General features: G+C 43.5%; 1 protein-coding gene across 7 annotated transcripts in view; it reads right to left on the bottom strand.

Annotated features, from left to right (window-relative positions):
- Window positions 1–20,408, bottom strand: part of NCOA1 (nuclear receptor coactivator 1) — a 185,307-nt gene that overhangs the window by 113,380 nt on the left and 51,519 nt on the right. For all 7 annotated transcript variants that reach the window (XM_049819308.1, XM_049819312.1, XM_049819315.1 and 4 more), the window contains exon 2: window positions 18,112–18,280. The gene's annotated coding sequence lies outside the window, so the exon portion shown is untranslated. The remainder of the gene's footprint in view (window positions 1–18,111; window positions 18,281–20,408) is intronic.

Below are 20,408 nucleotides of genomic sequence, written 5' to 3'. Positions count from 1 at the left end.
GACCCAGGAAACCCACCCCCAAAGCAGGGCTTGCTGCAGAACCAGAGCAAAATAACACAAAACCCGGCACATTTCAAACTAACTGATTTTGAAGCCTGTTTTTGGAAGGCTGGGAAAGCAGCTGGCTCTCCTGGGAGGCTGCTCCAGGTTTGCACCAGCCGGGTTGGGGGTTTTAATGATGGGCAATTGCCTGACAAGGACAAAGTACTTTTGTTTCAAGGGTTCATTCTGTTGCTTTGCAGAGCATAACCCTCTTAAGCAGATATCATGGAGTAATGCTTAAACAAAGAGAATCAACCAAGTCACTAACCTGCTAAATTCACCTTCTCATCTCCCTGGATGTAGCTCCAAAAATGAGTTTATTGCCACACTTTGAATCTTCATAGACTTGGTGACCATATCTAAGTATTTTAGGCGCATTCAACTTCACAGCGCATCTATCTAGTAGATATTACTTTCAGAAAGAGTACCAAAAAACAGTTTTAAAAAGAGACTAGCTTGCCAACAGCTGCCAAGAAATATAGGGAAGAACCCGAATGATACTTTCTTAACCAACAACCTGCGTTTTAAAAGCAGAATATAGTCTTCAGGTTAATGGCAGATAACATGGCAATCCTCAACTCATGCCTTTCCTTCTCCAACAGTAAAAGAGAACAAAGCAAATAAGAAATTAGTGCAGACTGGTGGGTTTTTTTGGTGTAAGGGGCTTTATTTCTTCCCCAGAAATTTCCTGAGCAGAGAAAACGACTCCTCCTTCCCAAGCTGTTCAATACAGAAATCTCAAACTCGAGAGTGCTGGTGACACCTCTGTGAACATAAATCTTCCTAACAACCCAACCTTTGCAGATTCCAGAAGGGAACTGGAAGATAAATCCTTCTTCTGAGAAACCTGGAGGTTGCTCTGCCTGTGCCCGGGTTGCAGGGAGGACTCAGCTTCCCAGAACCTGGAATAGGTGCTAAAACACAACCTCTAAGGGCACATCTCAGTTGATGGGGCTGTTTTAAAGCACTCTGCAGACTGAAAAAAGACCATGATAGCATGAAACTCCAAGCAAACTGTCTTGGGGCTCATGCCCATTCACCACAAAACAAGAGGACAACTTAAAATTGGGGTGGAGGGACCACAGAGGGGATATGGGAGAGGAAATAAAAGTTGATCATGGTGGAAAGTGCCCTATCTCACATACAAACACATTGGCCTGGGAGAGTATGAATGAAGCAGAAATCCCATACTCCGATTCAAATAAATCTCTGCAATTCCGATAGAATATGGACTTTCAGAGCAGAAAACACAGGAAGAAAATTTAGGCTGCTTGCCCAAGATCAAGTATTGTCAGTGGTAAAGCAAATCTCTGGCCTTACGTTACTGCAATCTAATCTCTAGATAACATCTGACTCCCCATATGATAGCACATAGCAATATCCTGCTTTTAAATGCCGGTCTGCTAGGAACAGGAATAGCCAACATACTCTCAAGCACCATATAAACACTCAAAGAATGAAAATGAATCACAGCAGGAAGGAAAAACTTATCAGTTTAATATAGTATTAATTACTGTTTCTTGTGACCAAGAAGGAACTTCAGCAAGAAGCAGAACTGCTCTCGTTTGGCAGGAACGCCACAGAAGCTGCAATCAGAAATTGCCCTGGGGAGTAGCAGGCTGGGGTTACATGCCCAATTGAGTAATTTCCAAGTACCACCTGCATCTCCTGAGCCCAAGACACAAAGACACTCAGCTTCCCAACCTCCAAAGGGCTGCACAGGAAGCTATTAACGCTCTGTACCTCCAGAAACAAATTCAAAGCATCCTTACTTAGTCATCCATATGAGAAGCCAAGACTCTAGACTCAATTATACCCTTAGAATCATAGAATGGTTTGGGTGGGAAGGGACCTTAAAGCTCATCTAGTCCATCACCCTGCCATGGGCAGGGACATCTTCGACCAGACCAGGTTGCTCAGAGCCCCGTCCAACCTGACCTTGAACGTTTCCAGGGATGGGGCATCGACCACCTCTCTGGGCAACCTGGGCCAGTGTCTCACCACCCTCAGCATAAATATTTCTTCCTTATATATAGCCTGAATCTCCCGTCTTTTAGCTTAAAACCGTTACCCCTTGTCCTATTGCTACAGGCCCTACTAAAAAGTCTGTCCCCATATGTCTTTCCTATAAGCCCTCTTTAAGTACTGCAAGGCTGCTGTAAGGTGTCCCTGGAGCCTTCTCTTCTCCAAGCTGAACAACCCCAACTCTCTCAGCCTGTCCTCACAGGAGAGGTGCTCCAGCCCTCGGATCATTTTTGTGACCCTAAAACATGGCCCCTTCTACCTCCACAAGGAGGAAAGTCTTTACCATCGTTTGCAACGTGCTTTGGAGCTCCGTGCTGATGTGCAAGCTTGAGGCATGAACATCTCAGGTTATTAATCCACTTATAGTAAGACCTACCACTATGGACACTATTTTACTACTCTACACAGAAACACATGTACACAGAGCAAATATTACATCAGCAAGTGCAGCACGTGAAAGGATGGACTCCTCCTTCCGCCAGGCTCCTCAGTGCCATCATTCCAGTGGCACCTGCCGCAGGTTACTTGGGGTAAACACACGGTGCACTCACCAAGTTTTACTTCAGTTTTGTGCAGCATAACTTGTGAAGCTGATGAGACAGAATCCCAAAGATGGAAACCAACAGCCTCACATGACTTGTTAATAAAGACACTTCCTCAGATATATGCTTTGTATAAACAAAACAACAACAACAACAAAGAGATTGCTCAGTGTAACATTTGCTTTAATTTTCAAGCTTTTTGAGTTACTGAACTTCCAAGCATGGCTAAGGGAAACGTGTTTTACAAGATTATACGAAGAGATGCCATTCACATCCCGGCACTGCTGGGAGATGCTGGGCGCAGAGCACCCCTGGTACCCAGCGGGATGCTCTGCTGGTCCAGGCTGCCCAGGCTAACATTGCCATTTGCTTCATTTGGAAGTGCTACACCCCAACTGTGCTTACGGTAGAGCAGACAGGCTTGGAAGGGACACTGTCTATTTGAAATCTAACTAAAAACCTGAATTCTAAGTAGCTTTGGTGATAGAGGTAAACAGCCCCCCCACCTCACGACCAGGTTTTTCCAAATACTATTCTCTTCATGCAAATGCAGAAATGGCTCATGTTTTCTTGACTGTTTATCCCCTTCTTGATTCATCCAGTGCACCGCATTTCCATCCGGATAGATTTGCCAAGCAACGCATTTGAGGAACATAAGGATTTTATAGGTCTTTGGGGTTTTGTTTGTTTTCTTACAGACCTGGCCCTAGAGTCAGCTCCAAACCCTGACCCAAAACTTGGTATGCATCTAAACACCACTTTCTGTTTTTGAAGGAAAAGCTTACACCATTTTGCAGCTGCATCCCACGCCCTGGGGAAGGAAAGCAGCACAGCAAGGGTGCTGGGGCAGCCTTTTAGCAATACATTTAACCAACACACAATTTCTGTCTTTTTTTTTTTTTGCTTTACCGCAGCAAAACTGATCTGCTTCTCCGTTATATAATTTCTACTTACGTTCTCCTTTAGGCTTTCTCCTTGAAGCTGGCTGCAGAGAGCTCAGGAGCAGGAGCTCTGCAACAAAGGCATCTGCCATAGGAAGCTTGCAAAAGTTCAGGAGCACCCGCTGGGAAATACTCCCCCAAAATATACTAATTTGCAGAGAAAAGAAAGATAGGGCTTCATTTCATACCACCTTTCCTCCACATCACCTCCAGGTTACATGGAAACACCATTAGTCGTTTTGTTTCGTGTGCATACAAATGACTGTGATAAAAACGCTGCAGGCTGAAGTGCAGACAGTCCCCGCCGCTAAGCTAAAGCTAAAGCTAAGCTTAGCTAAAGCTAAACCAACAGCGTTTTGCACCGGCTTTGCCCGGTGCCAGGCAGCAGGACTGGACCCGCATCCTGTGCGAGCACAAGTGCTGCTGGCATGGACGCAACCTGCCTCCCCAGCTGCTAATCCTTAGGTTTGCAAAAAAACAATAAGCGTTAATAAAACAAACAGCAGAATAAGAGGTAAGGCATTTAAAAAAAAAAAAAAAGGAGATATTTGTAATTAAGTCCTAAGAGCGAAGAAATGGGATGGGGCAGCACCACAAAACATACCCTTGCTTCAAGGAACTGCAAGAAAATTATGCACTGGGTGCATCTCCTACCCTAAACACGGTGGGTATGTTAAAAAAAAAAAAAATCAGTGGTGATCAAGTATATTTAAATGGGGAAAAAGGGTAAGCTCATACCATAGAAATGGGTGTAAATGTGCCTCCATGAAGGAAAAATGAACATTTCTTGTAAAGAGCTGGAGCACGAGCGCATGTAGGCAAACGCACGGAGGAAAGGGGAAAACCAAGAGGGGGTCAGGGGAGTCCAGCTCCCTTGTGGAGGGAATGTGAGGCTAAACTAATTAAAATGCACAGCCCTTGGAGAGTTTCTGGAGGAAAAGTACTGCAGAAATAAGTCCAAACTGACGCTATTAAATCACAGATATTAATAGCGGAGGAGATCCACAAGTATCTGGTCTGTTAAAATGGAGGGCAAGAGATGCTCAAGCCATTTCACGAAGCTTTGCAGAGAAGCAACCACATTAAAATCCTTTACCAATGCTACTCAGCACTCCTTAAAACTGTTTCTACAATACAAAAATAGGCAAGTGCCTGCGAAAATACAGCAAAATGGCTGGGCTGCTCCACATAACATTTACAAAAAGTAGGACATCCTTTGAAAGACTCAGGATCCCACCGAGGTGACAAAGGGCTGCAAGCTATAAGTAACCCAGTGTCACTTTTGTTGAATTCTCCCCCAAAATTCTTCACTGCAAAAATGCTCCAGAGAGATAACTTCTTGCTTTGTCCAATGAATCAGGTATCATCACTAATGAATTCAACAGTTCCCAGAAGTGCAAGAAATACAAGCAGAAGACCCAATCTTTTAAAGAAAACATCAGCTAGGAAATAAAGTGGAGAGCGGGAACCTACCTGGCTATAAATCCCTGGAATTTGGTAGAAGATAAAGTACCTTCCAGCACAAACTGGAAAAACTGAAGGCTAGTTTACGTAACAAAACTTGTGCACATAACAAACACATCCTCCGTGCAACTGTAAAGACAGCATTGCAAAAACATTTCTGCAGCAACATGCTGAAGCTGCCAGCAACATTTTGTTTGAAAAGGGAAGATGAAACTCAATGTAAAAAAAAACCCAAGCACATAGCTGGTATTTATTAAACCATTAAGAAAGAGGAAAAAAATTGCCAGTTCACAATGATGTGTAAATGTGCATGGGGCTAAATTTCAGGACCACAAAACAGATGTGCGTGCAATTCCTGCAGCTGCACAAACAATACAGGCAAATAAGATGGCTCCAGCACTTCAGTGTGAAGTTCACGCTGGTGCAAGGATACAGCTTATTTTATACCCATGCCATCACACTATAAGTAACAGTTTTCTTTTCCCCTCCATAATTAAAGCCTGTGAAAACAAAGCGATGAAAAGACTCAGCTGCGGCACGACACTTGCTAGCTGCTGCAGCGCAGGGAAGGCTGGGGCTGGAGATGCTGCCTTTAGAAGATGGCAGCTATGTGACACCTGGGTAATCACAGCTGAATCACATTAATTGTATTAATATTAAAAATGTTTGGCCTTGAGGGTTCTTTTCATAAGAGATAGAGGCTATTCCTCCCCTTGCTCTAGAGGCGGGTGTTGAAGACACCAGGGAAGGACGTGACAGATGTCCCAGCAAAGCGCAACGCCACCCTGGGCAGTCAAGCTGTAAGGTGACACTCATCCTCCAACAGAGAGTGCAGCAATACAGGCGTGCACCTGCAAAAAGAACTCTTAAGGGCATCTAATGTGTTTTATGAAGTTACGTACTTATTACAAACAGGACGAGGGAAATACCAAACTATTTTTCAGAAACACTGCACCACCAAAACCAAATATCAAAGACCAAACCTATAATTTAATTGACAAGTCTCACTCCTCTTATCTTTGTGTCAAGGCAATCAGCCCTTTCTTTCACTAAACTACTCTTAGAAACAACAAAGAATGAGGCTGTTATGTATACTTTTAATTTTTATTCTCCTCTTTAAAACCACAGCTTCCAAATGAGAACGTGTCAAGGCTGGACACTTCACCACACTCAAAAAAGTTCACTGCAACCACCTGCAACACTGATGAGCAAGACAAATGGCTTTCACCAGGTCTCCTATCGAGGAGGATGCCATTCTTACACAGTAGAGCAGACATTTAGTTAGCTGTCATGAAATATTTATTAATCTGCTGATGAGTTAATTAAAAATGTTAATAAGATTTCAGTACTTACTGAAATTATTTACCCCGTGTACAGTCACGGTGTTGACAATAGATGGGTAAGTGGTATACCGAGTGATTTTATTTTTTTAATGACTTATCTACTTGTCTGCAAATGCTCTAATCATTGTTAACAGCTGTAAAATTTATCCATCCTTCATATTTGACATGCAAAATAGTTGCTAGATTGCTTCTACCCTGTCATTCATCCATTATTACTCCATCATTTTCAAAGACCGCTGCAGCATCCCAAACCCAGACCTAGTGTACAGTAGATGACTGATGGAATACTTCGCTATCAACACTCACATTAGTAACGGCAGGGTGGAAAAGGTCTAGAGCTTAACTGCAGACCCTCTCAGGAAACAACAAGCAAACAACATCTAATTGTAATGAAGTATTTTCATCTGCTGGAGAAATAAGGATGTGATGGGATTACCATTGTGTTGTGCAGCAATGCCATTCTTCATGGTATATTCATAAATAATATGCTTACACAAAGTGGAAAAGCTTCCTCCTCATTTTTACATCAGTGAGGAGACTGCTGTGCAGCTGTATTTTCCATCTAAAGATAGATGGAGTCCAGAGAAATACAGAGTAAAGGGAGCTCATTTGTGACATTATACTATTATATTTAAGAAAAAACTACTGCAGCTGTATCTGTATATCATCACACTGACATGTGCTTGGGTCTCTAATTACTTACTTTCATGAATTAAAGACATGGGAGAGAGGGATTAAAGATGAGACTGCAGAATGTGAGGAGACAACAAATGTAAGAAATTTGGAGGAGTCTCCCATTCAAGCGAGATGAGAGTCAGCAACATTCAGAAGCTTCGCTTCCCTCTCTTCTGCAGGGATCAAAGCAGGGAGAAATATTAATCCTCTGAACTTACAAAAACGTATGAAAACCCTAACGAGCATTTTACACTGCAGATGTGTGAGCAGAGCTTCACTCGGTGCCATGCAAGGCAGAAGCTGCGACACAAACAACTTCAAATGTCCTCACATTTCTAAATAGCTTAAAATTGGCTGCCAGTGAGAAACGCGCAGTATAGACGTATGCTCACTTACGGTGCAGTAAAGAGGAAGGGATTTCTACTAGAAATGAAAGTCATTAAACTCAACTGCTGATCACTTACATGACTACTAGTAATATCTTGCCCTGCTCCCTAAGGGGTTTCTCCATGCTTTGACAATAGTTATTCATGGGTCTGGACTGTATTTCCCACAAATTTTAGCAAATTCCTATTTTTGTTGTCCATAAATTGCCAAGAGTTGTGTGTCTGTTTTACAAACACCATGTATTTAAATGCTAAATATTTTGCAGAATTGCAGAAAAATTGAGGTTGAGCCTTCGGACGTCTCTGGTCCAACCTGCTCTGGGATCTGTCCTCATGGTAAAGAAGTTTTTCTGTCAGTAACACCACCAGGTTTTAACGTTTGTCAAGATCTGGGATGACCTTTCCTTGCATAAGAAGATCCATTTCCTTTGTTGTTCTTTCATTTGTGTAATTTTGGGGTTTGAATTACCCATTCAGATTTTTACTGCGTTTCTTTAGGAATGTTTGTTGAAGTTTTTTTCATTAAACCTTCTACTTCAAGTATGCAGTTTCATTTACTTTCCAACTATGGACTATTTACTATTATGGTTGCCATAAATTTAAGGTTGCTTAAATCAGAATTTTATTCCAATATCTTAATAAAAGATTTTCCCTTCATTTGCTACACATTCAGAGATACACGGAAACTGCTCAGCTGTATAAATCCAATGCTAGAAGACATACCATCCATCTGATATTCCGTTACTTTGTTATTAAAATTTGCTAATTAGTTTGCCTTTCCCTCTTCACACTTGGGCTTAAGACAGTAGAGAATTTCCCTACAGATAAAATCGGTCCCTCCTTAACAACACATTCACGCTTCTAAAAGGAATATGCTTTCTCCCAGGTGACATTTTGATATGAACTGTAACAAGCAACGGGGCAATTTTCCTTTGATTTTGAATTTCATTTTAACTTCACCAAATATATTTTAATATACATTCCGCAGTTCATCTGTAGCTGCGATTCGTGACAGCTCCATTAAACAAATGTATGCCTTTCATTGTATAAAGAAACTCCAGGACAGGAAGGTAGAGGAAGCAGAGATGGGGAGGGAAAGCACGTTAGAGGTAAGGTTTTATTAACCTCACGAGGCTTCTCCGAAATCTGCAAGGGGAGTCTAAGATCTTTAAAAAAAACCAAAAGAAACTATAGAAACTAAACCAAGGCACATAGAAAATAAGGAGGTGATTGGTGACAGCCAACATGCCTTCACTAAGGGCAAATCGTGCCTGAAAAATTTGGCAGCCTTCTACAGTGGGGTTACAGCATTGGTGGATAAGGGAAGAGCAATGGCTGTCATCTACCTGGACTTCGGCAAAGCATCTGACGCTGTCCCACACACCATCCTTGTCTCTAAATTGGAGAGACATGGATGCGATGGATGGATAATGAATTGGCTGGATGGTCATACTCAAAGAGTTGCGGTCAATGGCTCCATGTCCGAGTGGCGAGCAGTGACGAGTGGCGTATCTCAGGGGTCGATGGTATTGGGACCGGCGCTGTTCAACATCTTTGTCAGTGACACGGACAGTGGGATTGAGTACACCCTCTGCAGTTGACGCACTGGAGGGAAGGGATGCCATCCAGATGTCATCCTTGACAGGTTTGAGATATGCACCTCTGCTAACCTCATGGAGTTCAACAAGGCCAAGTACAAGGCTGTCCTGGTTTTGGCTGGGACAGAGTTAATTTTCTTCCTGGTAGCGGGTACAGTGTGTTTTGGATTTAGTGTGAGAATAACGTTGATTACACACTGATGTTTCAGTTGTTGCTCAGTAGCTCTTACCCTAAGTTAAGGATTTTTCAGTTTCCCATGCTCTGCCAGCAAGCAGGTTCAAGAAACTGGGAGGGAGCATGGCCAGGACAGCTGACCCAAACTAGCCAAAGGGATATTCCATACCATAGGATGCCATGCTCAGTATATAAACTGATGGGAGTTGGCCAGGAGGGGTGGATTGCTGCTCACGCATCAGTCAGTGGGTGGCAAGCAATTGCATTGTGCAACACTTGTCTTTTCTCAGGTCTAATTTCTCTCTTTTTGTTACATTCCTTTTCATTACAATTATTGTTACTATTGGCATTATTATATTTTAGTTTAGTTATTAAATTGTCCTTATCTCAACCCATGAGTTTTACTTTTTTTCCCCTGATTCTCCTCCCCATCCCACTGGGGAGGAGTGAGCAAGTGGCTGTGTGGTGCTTAGGTGCTGGCTGGGGTTAAACCACAACAAAGGTCCTGCAGATGGGTCAGGGCAATTGCAAGCACAAGTACAGGCTGGGTGATGACTGGATTGAGTGCAGCCCTGAGGAGAAGCACTTGAGGGTATTAGTGGATGAAAAACTGAATATGATCTGGCAATGTGTGCTTGCAGCCCAGAAAACCAACCGTATCCTGGGCTGCATCAAAAAAAGCAGGACCAGCAGGTCGAGGGAGGGGATTCTGCCCCTCTGCTCCGATCGGGTGAGACCCCACCTGGAGTCCTGTGTCCAGCTCTAGGGTCCCCAACATGAGAAGGACATGGACCTGTTAGAGCAGGTCCAGAGGAGGGACACTAAGATGATCAGAGGGCTGGAGCACCTTTGCTATGAAGACAGGATGAAAGAGTTGGGGTTGTTCAGCCTGGAGAAAAGAAGGCTCTGGGGAGACCATATAGCAGCCTGCCAGTACCTAAAGGGGGCCTACAGGAAAGCCAGAGAGGGACTTTCTACAAGGGCATGTAGTGATAGGACAAGGGGTAATAGCTTTAAACTGAAAGAGGGTATATTTAGATCAGATGTAAGGAAGAAACTCTTCACTCTGAGGGTGGTGAGGCACTGGCACAGGTTGCCCAGAGAGGCTGTGGCTGCCCCATCCCTGGAAGTGTCCAAGGCCAGGTTGGATGGGGCTTTGCGCAACCTGGTCTAGTGGCAGGTGTCCCTGTCCATGGCAGGGGGTTGGAACTAGATGATCTTCCAACCCACACCATTCTAAGATTCTATGAAAAAAAAGCATCTACGAGGAGTTTGCTATATATTCCTGTGTATTTTTGCTATATTTTCCTATCACTTTATCCTCTTAGCAACAGCTAGTGCTCTCCTAATCACTAACTCACAACTCCAAAAGGTAAGTAAATTCAAGGAGAGCAAGTGTTGTAAATATATGGCGGGGGGAGGAAGGGGAAACAGATTTTATGCAAAAACATCACTTACCTTTCCACTTCAGAGGCAAGAGCTCGCTGTGTATTGGCTACCCTAATGCCAGAGGCCCAGGCAGAACCTTTCTGTAGCCTCTCCCACTCCAGCAGGGCATCGGACGATGCAAACAATTTCTCTGCAGATGTTGAATTTCACCTGGTGTTGTTAATTCTTACCAGCGATGTACTGTGAAGTTTTAAGCATCATTTGAGATGCTTTGAGATGCTGGCACGTCAGGAAAGAAGAGGACAGGATGCCACAGAGGAATGCTGATCAAGGATGAGCAAAATTAAGATTTGCATTCCAAATAATCAGGATTTCATGGGTGTTGCACTCCTAAAACTTGCTTGTAATGAAAATTATTTACCAGTATTTCTGGTTCTTGGAAAGTACTGTTGTAGATGACGCCACTGTCTCCAGCTCATAAGACTGACTCAGTAGTAAATTATCATTTAAACCAGCATTCGGGCAAAACTGCCAGGAAATACTTTTATATTTCAGTCCTTCCTGATGGCAGCAGGCATGTGCGTGTGTGTTTTAACGTGTGTACCTTCATCTTCAAACCACAGGAACTAAGCATTGATAGTTTTCTTTCTGAGAAGCAAACAGAGCCACATACTTTGCAAAACCTCCCCGGCGCCAGTGAAAGGTATTCACCAACAACTCAGCACGGAAGTAAGAAAAAAAACAAAAACAGAAAAATTCTTCTCACTTTTTGTCAGCCAAGCAGTAGCTTTGGGGTTTTGTGTTTATCTCTTAAAAGTTTACCAGAAACACATCTTACCACTCTCCTGAGTTATTGACAAGTAGTTACACAACTCCCATCAGCTCTAAAAAGTGTTTTTTAGTGATAACTGGAAGGTAAAAAAAGATTTCTCTAGCTAAAAGCACAAATAGTCCTTACTAAGGGTTTAACCCATCTAAAATTTTTTTCTTTCAAAGACAAGATCAAAAGTAGGAAAACAAACAAAAAGGCAGTTCTAAGCAGGTTTATTTGTTATTTTTAGAAGATAAAAGGACCTCCTTTTCAGATATCGTGCTGTGCCATGCTTTCCCCAGAAGCTGCTGTGAAGAGCAGGTCTGCCCAAGGTGACGAGGGGGAATGATGACCATGAGCATCCAGGAGCAGAACCTGTCTCTTGCAGGGTTGAACTCACTCACCACCCCCAGCTCTAGCCCCAGCTGGCTTCACCCCATCTAAGAGGCTTCAGACAGAAGATAAAACCTTGTGGCTGGAGGAAGAAACCCCTCCAGAAAGGATAGCTATCGCCCTACGAACACAGCCAGGCTGGCAACACCCATGAGGATGTGTCACTGCCCAGCGAGACAAATGCTCACCCACGTTTTTATTACTTTATGATAATTTTTTCCTTAAATGCTTCTACAGTGACTAAACAGAACTGTGCTTCGTACAAAGGGCTCAATGTCCAAATGGAGATCAGTAACAAGTGGTGTCCTTCAGGGGTCCGTATCGGGACTGGTACTGCACAATATCTTCATCAATGGCCTAAATGGTGGGAATGAGTGCACTCTCAGCAAGTTTGCAGATGACACCAAGCTGAGTGGTGCAGTTGATTCACTAGAAGGAAGAGATGCCACCCAGAAGGACCTTGATGAGCTCAAGAAGTGGCCACACATGAACCTCATGAAGTTCAACAAGGCCAAGTGCAAGGTCCTGCACCTGGGTCAGGGCAATCCCCACTATCAATTTAGATGGGGGATGGATGAAGAGCAGCCCTGCGGAGGACTCAGGGATACTGGTGGATGAAAAATTGGACATGACCTGGCAATGTGCACTTCCAGGCCTGAAAGCCAACTGTACCCTGGGCTGCAGCAAAAGCAGTGTGGTCAGCATGTCGAGGGAGGGGATTCTGCCCCTCTACTCCACTCTCATGAGACACCCCCCCCTTGCCAAGTCCTGCGTCCAGCTCTGGGGTCCTCAGCACAAGACAGACATGGACCTGTTGGAGCAGGTCCAGAGGAGGGACACGAAAAATGATCAGAGGCCTGGAACAACTCTCCTGTGAAGAGAGGTTGAAAGAGTTGGGGTTGTTCTGCCTGGAGAAGTGAAGGCTCCAGGCATACCTTACTGCAGCGTTTCAATACTTAAAGAGGACTTAATAGACGAAGAGAGAGAGACTTTACCAGGGACTGTAGGGACAGGACAAGGGGCAATGGTTTTAAACGGAAAGAGGGTAGGTTTAGATTCAGCATAACAAAGAAATTTTTTTACGATGAGGGTGGTGAGACACTGGAGCAGGTTGCCCAGAGAAGTTGTGGATGCCCTACACGTCACTGGATGTGATCAAGGCCAGGTTGGGTGGGGCTTTGAGCAACCTGGTCTAGTGAAAGATGTCCTTGCCTACGGCGGGGGGGTTGGACTAGATGATCTTTAAGGTCCCTTCCAACCCAAACCATTCTTTGACTCTATGACTCTAATCCTGCCAACCTCTGGATCATCTTCTATGAACAAAAAAACAGGCAGAATTTCTCATACTTCCCTGGCTTGTGGAGTCAGTGACCACAGCCACGTCTTGCAGGGAGAATGAGCAATTGCTGGTGTCTCACCTCCAGAGAGCTGACAGCCAACGAGATGCCTGACACTGAAGAGGTACCCTTGAGAAGGTCAGAGCAGTAGCTAACACAAACTGACAAAGAGGTACCAAAATAGCAAAAACAATGGAATAAAGTAAATAGGCACCGATTTATAACCTTATATCCACAGGAAGGGCTTGTACAGCAAATACTACATTAGGGAAAGAACACCAAATCATTAAGTCCTGAAAACTGACAGACTCACTTGAGTGTGGTTTTCAATTAAACGATACATCATCTTTGTGGCCCAGGAAGCAGAAATTCCTCGAGGGCAGCAGAGAACCCAGCAGACTAAAAAGCCATTAACATATCCAGCATCATTTACCGTCCTGTTGGATGCTGATTACAATCCTGCTTAGCCAAGACACAAACACATTTTCACCTCATCTCCTCAGCACAGCAAGAGCTACCTACATGGTGGAGACATGTCTCCCCAGCTGGAGACAACGATGAATTGGGCTTCCATAGTTCAGTGAACAACCACAGATGTGGAGGAAAGGGTTACAACCTGCATTAATGCTGTACGCTAAAGGTAATGATAAACTGATCACTGCAGAAGCGGCTGCAGCAGATTAAGATGTTCCCATTCCTGGGTCATCTGTGAAAAGGCTACCACGCTCACAGTCAAAAAGTTCACATGAGCATTTCTCACTTGCTTCAGCACAAGAAACTTGGGTTGAAGAGCCGCTGGAGAGGGCTCAGCCCACCCTGGAGGACTTGGCAGGACTGCAGATGAGGAGTGCTCACAAGAACTGTGCTGTTGGACGAACTCATAGAAGCCACCAGCTTTGCCATATAGGTAGTGAGCAATGGTGGAGGGACAACGTCATCTCAGACCTTGGCAGGGTTTCTGCTGCTGGTGTGTGGTCATGGTCAAAGAATTAGGCTGGATTTGCATAGAAATGTGAAAGCCTAAGAAAAAGGTGCATTTGCTTAAAATTTCCAGGAGTAGCAAGGCAAACGGATGAAGTGGTTTGTTCCAAAAGATACACAAAACTGCAACCTGGATATTAAATCAAAGTAGTCAAAATAGATCTAATCAAAGCTCCTGGGCAAGCAACATTTAATGGAAGATGACCAAATCCTTACTTAGACATTTTAATTTTTTGAAGGAGGTAAGCACCAAAAGTTCTACTTAACGGAAGAGCTGTGTGTCTCAAATACTTTCTGTATAAACAAAGCACCCAATCTAACTGTCCAACTATCGGATTTATGTGTGAAAACAACATCATCTAATGGTATTTTTAGAAAAAAGGAACAGAAAGAATTGTCAGATGTGAAACTACAACCAGCTCCCTTATAGAAACAGTTCTTAATTTCACACAGAAGAGCCAAAGTCCCTAGGAGACATATGAAATCCCATCAACTGTTTCTTCTCAACATACACTTGAAACTTTTGTCTTTAGCATTGTGCAGGTGCATCTAACACATAAACATCTAACAGAAAGAGGTATTTCAACATTATCCAAACAAGGACTGCGGCAGAATCAAATGACCAAATAAAAACAAAATGGGGAGACTCAGTTTGAAGACTCAAACACCTTCAACAAGGTGAATGCTTTTAACAAACTTTTTTGCTAGCAACAGCTGGCTATAACATCTTCAAGACAAATATGAAAAGAAACATGTTGGGGGCCTCCACATGTTCATTCTAACTTTTCTTCTAAAAAAAACCCAAAAACAAAAACCCAACAAAACAACAAAAACTCACAAACCCCCAAAAAACGAGGCAGCTCAACACTTCAGCATTTGTATTTAGCAACCTAAAGAGAGAAACACATCTCCTGTTATTATAGCTGCAGGCTGGCCAGCAGAAGTACAAGAAGCCCGACTTGAAGATGCAATATTGCTGGTGGGTGTCCTCTGCAAAGTGGCAGAAGCTTCAGAGCTCTCCCTGCACATGGTCCATAGCAGTTGTCCTGTCCATTCTCTACCAGGCAACCTAGAGAGCCTTTTCCAGTGGGCATGGCGGGGGTTCCTGGTTTGTTTGTGCTCTTTGCTTTTTAAAAGCAAGGCTTCAGGGGTGCCCCAATGGCTTTAATTCATATGTGGTGAGACAAGTCTGGATTTCTTCTTCCTAAGTCCCCAAAGTGCTGTGTGCATCTTTGTCTTGATCAGCAGGACTCCATTTCAAACACATGGCTGAAACAACATCCCTCTCTAAAACTAACAAAAGAGGTAGAAGAACAGATGATTTAGAAGTACGGTGACTGCCAAGCCTGTCATCTGTGTCCTTCCTACCCCGCCAGCAGCCCCCAGGAAAAGGGAACGGCAAGGCAGAGGTTATGACTTCAAGGAAACCCACCTACAGTAAATACCTCTCACGAGATACCATTTATAAAGTGTTGCAACACTTGAAAACACTGTTAACAGCAGGAAATCTATTTAAAGTGGAAGGAATATGATCATTAAGAAATAAAGAGGGAGTTTCAGCTCAGCAAAGACCTAGGGCTAGGGTGGGGGAGGGAGCGTCTCAGGGATTGCATTTACATTTTTTTATCTCAAAGCCCCACTGCAGTATAAAGGGGATGGGAACTCAATCACAGCAACCAGATTTCATGCCAAGCCAAAAAGTCCATTTGCTACAGGAAAGAATGAAATTTAATAAGACAGGTGGGAAGAAAAAATAAAAATAATAAGGAAAGGGTGGAAGATGCCAGGTGGCATGAAGGTAGGGCTCCCCCCAGCTTCCCACACACAACTGCAGGGGCTAGTCCATCAGTCCCCCAAATTAGGGGAAATCCAGAGCAGCAGAGGAGGCACCTCACCCTTAAAATTAGTCTAGAACTCACTCTTCCTCCCCGCAACGATATCCAATTTCATAGTTAAGAATTTAACCCTTTTCTTGCCTGGGCTGTATCCGTCAAGCTGCCTGATGTTAAGAAATGTCTCAGGTAAAGCCTGGCCACTGCTGGGTGTGTGATTTGTACTGATTGCTTGGGGGCAGAGGGGCCAGTGTGAAGAAGAAAATAAAGAGTAAAAGCTGTGTACAGCCCAGCTGCAGCACGCTCCAGCCCAAGACCCTCAGCCTGCAAGCTCCCAGCCTGGGCAGGTATTAATCGGCACCTGGAAAGCAGGAGGTCAGCAGCAGGGAGAACCCACCACCACCCCGCAAGGTCACCTCTTCAAAAGCTGAATCTGGTCAGATACTGGGGAGAAAAATAAAGACACGAAGAGCCACAGAAGCTAAGATTTTTTGTTTGTGTGTGATACAGCTTACCCATTTCCAATGAAAAGTAGCTGTTATGTCCAGTGGGACAGGTGATCTTTTTGCAGTGAAAAATCCTGAATTCAACTGTGCCTTTATCGGGCAAAGCGCAGTTTAATAATTAACTCCAAGCAGCGCTTCCATCACTGGACTGGGGCTCTGCTGGTTTCTTACCACTCACGGGCAGCCTCCCAGCTCCTCTCTGCCCAGGTGACTCCAAGCTAACAGTCAGGATAGCACACAGCGATACAGAAGTGATATTATTTTCAAATTTTACAACCATGCCTAATTACCACCATCATTTGTGCTAGAAACGGAAAATAGCAAAGCAGAGAGCAAAGAGCCTTGCCCAAAAATGCAGGGCAAACACTGGACAGCCAGACAGATTAGGGCAAGGGGGGGATGGCTCCCCAGCTACCACCACCCATCCTGGGTGCCTGATTATCCACCCTCCAGCCACCAAACTGATCGGGGAGGACATCTAGAACAGGGGCACCAACATCTCCAAGCCACCACAGTCCCTGCTGCAGCAATCATTCCACCACAGTTTAAGGAAGCAGCCAACTCAAGGACAGAAACTAAGTGGCCAAAGCAGCCTACGGAGGACATACACCACCAGTATCTTACTGGGACCAGTATTTACACTGCACTGAAGAGGAACATAGGAGCAAGCCATGCTCAATCCAGAAGGAAATATATCATTTTCCATTGCACTCCAGCCAAAACCAGCTCCGACGCAAAAGTTTCTTGCAACACCAGCTATCTCAGACAGGGAATTGTGATTCAAGCAGTATAACATTTCATCAGACAAAAGCAGCTGTGTGTGTAATTTTTTGCCTTACGGCACGTTAGCTAAAAGCTGGTTTTCCAGGGAAATTAGCAGGGGTACAGGTCCTCCCCTCTCTTGCATACTCATGGTCCACAGCAGTAAACACTCCCAGTCTTGATGGAGAGAGGCTGCAAATCCCACAGCCATACAGTAGCTGCAGCCAACACATCATCCAACTTGGTTTACCATTTTATTCATTTCTAAATATATTCTACTGTCTTTCCGAGTTACCACTCCATTACAACGATTTTGCTTTAAGATATTGCCGGCTGCGGGCAAACCACAGAAGTGTTCAAGTTGTTACATGCATCATCTAGTAAGAGCTACAAGGATGCTGAGTACACACTTCTTGTTCTGGAAGTTGTAGTAGCCCTCACCATAAAACATTGTGATTTCCCAAGTTTGTGACTTTTAGAATTCTCCAGTTACAGACTCAATTCACCTGATCAACACCACAAGCCAGCCTACAGCATAACACTGACTTACCAAAACCACATATTATTCTTTAGCACAAATCCTTTGCATACCGTTCTGCCACCGCAGCAATTAGCTATTCAATTTTGCAAAACATATTGAGAAAGCACAGTTGATTCACGCAATAATTTCATCTTTATGAGCTTTTAAAACAACTCTTGTAGCTACGAATGCAATGCAGACTGACTGAACATCTCATGTTCAGAAAACAACCCAAAGGATGCCAAGGACAGAGAAAAACAGTGACTTTTGCTTTCAGCAGTCTCAGTAATTAATTCCGCATGAAGAGGTGCTCCAGCAAAAACCAACTCTATGACAGATTTAAACATTTTCTGCCAGAGGAAAGAAGAAACAGAGACCTGCAACCTTACCTCTATCTTCCTGAGGTGAAAGATGGTTCATGGGAAAAACTGGACTCTTCAGTTAATTAAACAGCAAAACGGCAGAATCCTAGAGCCTCAGCAAATGCAGGCATCGACCTTCCATGGGCAGTCTTCAAATGAACTCTTCTGACAGGGGACCAGCATCAATTACTGAGTCCTGTGGAGGAAAAGACGGTTTGTTTGCATTACCTTTCGTTTATCTTTCTGAATTATTATTCACATGATGCAATTTTCAGTGTTTTAAGTAGGAAAACAGCAAAGTTGAGGTCAACTATTAACTCACAGCAACATCATTAATAGCTTGCTGAACACCTCAATACTGTCAGTTGCAAGGTATCTTTTTTATTTCACTGGAAAATAACTCATCAAGGTTCCTCAACCTTTAAGCTACTTGGGGAAATAAAGTAAATGAAAGCTCAATACTCCAACCAGTAAGTTGTTTTGTTTTGGGTTTTTTTTCAGTTCTCCCCTCCCTCTTTGCCAATGCCACTCCTAAGAAATAAAGATTACCCTCCAGAAAAACACGGCACAGATCTAGTAGCAAATCTGCCATAGCAAGACAGCATCTACGCAACACGGGAGATAAAAACTAGCACCAGAATATTACAGTTGGTGTTTACAGCCGACAGTCTGCAGACCACCACCGAACTTATAAAACCCAAAGATAATGATATCCTTCCCTGCCTCACAAAGGCACAGATAGCAAATTGCTGTTGTTACTAAGCATTAAGCTAGAACCAGAACAAGGGGATTTCTCCAGTTCCCCCTCTTCTGCAGACTTTCTGTATCAACAGGTAAGCCAGGTAGTCTCTGAACCTGAGATGAGCATAATTATTTCTCTCCCAAAGCATGTATGCCATAAAAAGATACTAAGACTGCAGCATGTCTATTTTCTTCAGCCAGCCCCTTTCCTGTAAGTCATATCAGTCTGAACCTTGTTCCTCTCGAGCCAAATGCTAGTATGTCAACTAATTTGTGGCTTGCAAAGACTTTGCTTGGTTGAAAAATTTATGTTCATAAAATTGGGCTCTTCATATTGTGATGCAATGCCTGAATTCTAATGAAAAAGTAAATAATTAAAAAACCAAACCAAAACAGAAAAACAACCATGGAAACCACTGATATGAGCTTCATTACCTTTCTTCCAAGCCACTCCACACATTGCAGTTTCTATAGCCACGCTTGCTACCCATCCCATCGAATGCTTCAAGACAGAAGTCCCAATAATTGCTTTTGAACTTTTACTTGTAGTAGCTATAGGATGCAATTCATCTTAATCAACCTTAGACACCTATGAGCTGGTTGGAAACCGGAGCTGCTAATTCCAGGGTCCCTCGGCAGTCAATAAATAGGTCCATGAATCTTCCCTTGGAGCTGCTGGACAGAGATGTCTGCAGGTCCTCAGCAGCGCAACCAGCCCCAAAGGCTGGCTGCTGCTTCAGCAGATCACGTTTGGTCCCCAAGAACCACCAGGTTAGGAGTCCACATTAAATTACTTCCCGGATGTGTCTATTTTCTTTCTTTCTCTCTCTCTCACAGGGTTACTAGGATTATTGGGTTAAATTTATAGCTCTAAATCCAAACATCTAAAATTACATGAGGGGAGTACCATCATTAGTTCAAAACCTGCTTGTCCCCATTGCCACTCTTGCTATTACAAAAGAAATTACTTAGATGGACACAGTCATTAGAATACCATCTTAATAATGCACCTGTCATTAGCAACACAAGACTCTTGTAAGTCACTCATGGCAATGTATTCATGAAAAATCAAACATGCAAAAGGAGGGAGGAAAACTCAGATGGCAGCAACGTCTCCAAGGCACTAGCAGAGAACAACTCTGGAAGCTTACGGATCCGCATCTGAACAGAGAAGTATGACTAGAGGTAACATCCTGATGGCAGACAGCATCCATTTTTACACACGCATGCACATAAAAGAACACAAAAGATGCACAAACTGCTGTATCACTCAGGCTTCCAGTCTGAAAGTTGCATTTTACCAGTAGGAGACAGTCTTTGAATTTCTAAACAACATATACATCCCAGCTGCTTTCACTACCCCTACAATAAATGGACAAAATGATGCTAAGGAATGTTAAAAACAGGAAAACATAAATAATAATGGAAACTTTAAGAATATGTTTGCAGATTCCCAGGGTGAGGTGTGTGTCTGGGGGGGATTAAGCTCCCAAGACTAAAAAGGGAAGATGTTCCTGTTCTAAAAAAAATAAAATAACTCTTCTCAACTTGTCTCTCATAAAAAGGAAAGCAACAATCAGAAT

This window comes from Accipiter gentilis, chromosome 16 (assembly GCF_929443795.1).
Source record: "Accipiter gentilis chromosome 16, bAccGen1.1, whole genome shotgun sequence".
Taxonomy (NCBI): Eukaryota; Metazoa; Chordata; class Aves; order Accipitriformes; family Accipitridae; genus Astur; species Astur gentilis.
This window is presented reverse-complemented; position numbering and strand designations above follow the sequence as displayed.